Genomic DNA, 2,203 nt, shown 5'->3' with positions numbered 1-2,203 from the left:
TTTCTGAAAGAAAAAAAAAGAATGGATAATGTTACAGTTTCATCACAAAACATAACCATCCAGCCTCTTAACTTTCCAAAATCATGGCCTACACATAAATCAGATAATAGGCTAACTCAAAGGTTCCTGTAGTATGAGAAATACATCAGTGAAAGACAATTGGAAGTACATTATCATAATCATAAATGTTTTAAAGTTCCTAAGAGAGTAGATATTAAAAGTTCCCACCACAAGAAAAAATTTGTAACTGTGGTGACGGATGTTAACTACACTTACTCTCCTAACCATTTTGCAGTGTATACAAATACACAATCATTACATTGTACACCTGAAACTAATGTATGTCAATTCTGCCTTCATAAGTTTTCTTAAAAAAGCAAAACAAAAATCATGTTTATTTGGGTATAGATCAGAGCAAAGAACAATTTATATTATGATTTAAGAACTACAAATTAATTATTTTTCTTATTCTTTAATGAGCTTCTGAGGCTCTTGTGTTCAAGGTACGTGTTTACCTAAGGAACATGTGATTATCTCAGGAGATTTCACACACCTAACTCAGACAAAGACAGTTCCAGCAGCTACAGTGAGGTCATGCTGTACCAGTTCTGCTGGGCAGAGGGTCAGAGTTCAGTTCCAGAGTCACACACAGGTTGCCCGGGTTGTTCTGGCTGCTCCAGGGACCACGTGTTGTTATGGAAGCCTTTTCACCTCAAGGATGCCTCTTGAAGTATGAGCTTCACCATGCACGAGCTAGCAGAGGATGTAATTCCTGACACTCTTCTCAAGTGCCATGTGTCTCCCGACAGGGAGGTTGAGGTAATTAAGGATCAGTTCCAGGGCCAAAGTCGGCAAACAATTCCTGTCAATCAGAGCACAAAGCAAACCCCCTGGCTGAGGATCAGTGAGCCCACTTACACCACTGAGTGCTGGGAAAACCAGCTGCACCTTCCCCACTATAGCAAGGCAGCCCCTTTCATGCTATTTACATCCTTTCCCTAGCTAAGTACCTTCTGGCACTCAGCAAATGATTTTCTAAACAAACATGAGCCATTTTAATGGGTAAAGGACAAGGAGGATGAGCTTGGCCATGTCCACCATTAGAGATTACAAAGGATATTGCCCTCAGGCAAAGACAGCACCCAGAAACTATGTGAAATGAATTTGGGGAACTGGGGCAAATGCAAGTGTCCTCATAAAACTCCAGAGCTGCCCACCCTCAGGTGTGTAACCACACGTGCACCTGCCCATATACAGCTCAGCAGGCATTTCCTCAGGGCATTAAGTGTGGGATCAACAACCGAACAACTATTCTCTCAGGAAGTACCCACAATCCATGGCTCCAGACACCACTGATGAGAGGCAGCAGGTATGCGCACCTGAGTGCATGTAGCACACCTTCAGGGACATGGGAGCCGAGTGCACTCCACCTTTTTTTTCTTTAATTGGGGAATGTTGGGGAACAGTGTGTTTCTCCAGGGCCCATCAGCTCCAAGTTGTCTTTCATTCTAGTTGTGGCGCAGCTCAGCTCCAAGTCCAGTCACCGTTTTCAATCTTAGTTGCAGGGGGCACAGCCCACCATCCCATGTGGGAAGTTGAACCAGCAACCTAGTTAAGAGCTCATGCTCTAACCTACTGCGCCATCCGGCCGCCCCACTCCACCTGTCTTGCAATGATGGGGTCCTGGGCCCTTTATCCCACATTCCTACAAAAGGGGTCCTTCAGTTGGTTATCGTATAGCTGAAATTAGCACCTGTAAACACAATCCTGTGATCCTGAACAAACCCAGTAGCCCTTCTGGGTTAGAACTGGCCATGGTACAAAGTTGGATTCTCCATCCTAAAGTATCACAGCAGGCCTCAGGTGTCCTCCACACAGTGCCACCAAAGCAGTGAGAGGTTCTCATGCACACATATCCGAATGGCAGTAGGTGGCGGTGTTTTAATCCTCTAGAGCCCAGTGCCTGTCGCAACGCTGTAACCCCACTGGCGAGTGAGAACACAGGCTCAGATCCTTTCACGGGGATCCCGTTAGCATGCTGATGAAGTCACGGGTTGGAAAGAGCCTGACTGCTGCGCTGCTCCTGGATCCACAGCACCCACGAAATGACTGTCATAAACCTGGGAACTCCTTCACGTGCACCTGTAACAAGCACTGATAACCCTCTCCATGGGGGAAAACAATCTACAAATGCAAAACTAAA

Source organism: Rhinolophus hipposideros (assembly GCF_964194185.1).
Source record: "Rhinolophus hipposideros genome assembly, chromosome: 21".
In the NCBI taxonomy this organism is placed as follows: domain Eukaryota; kingdom Metazoa; phylum Chordata; class Mammalia; order Chiroptera; family Rhinolophidae; genus Rhinolophus; species Rhinolophus hipposideros.
Note: the sequence above shows the minus strand (reverse complement) of the source record.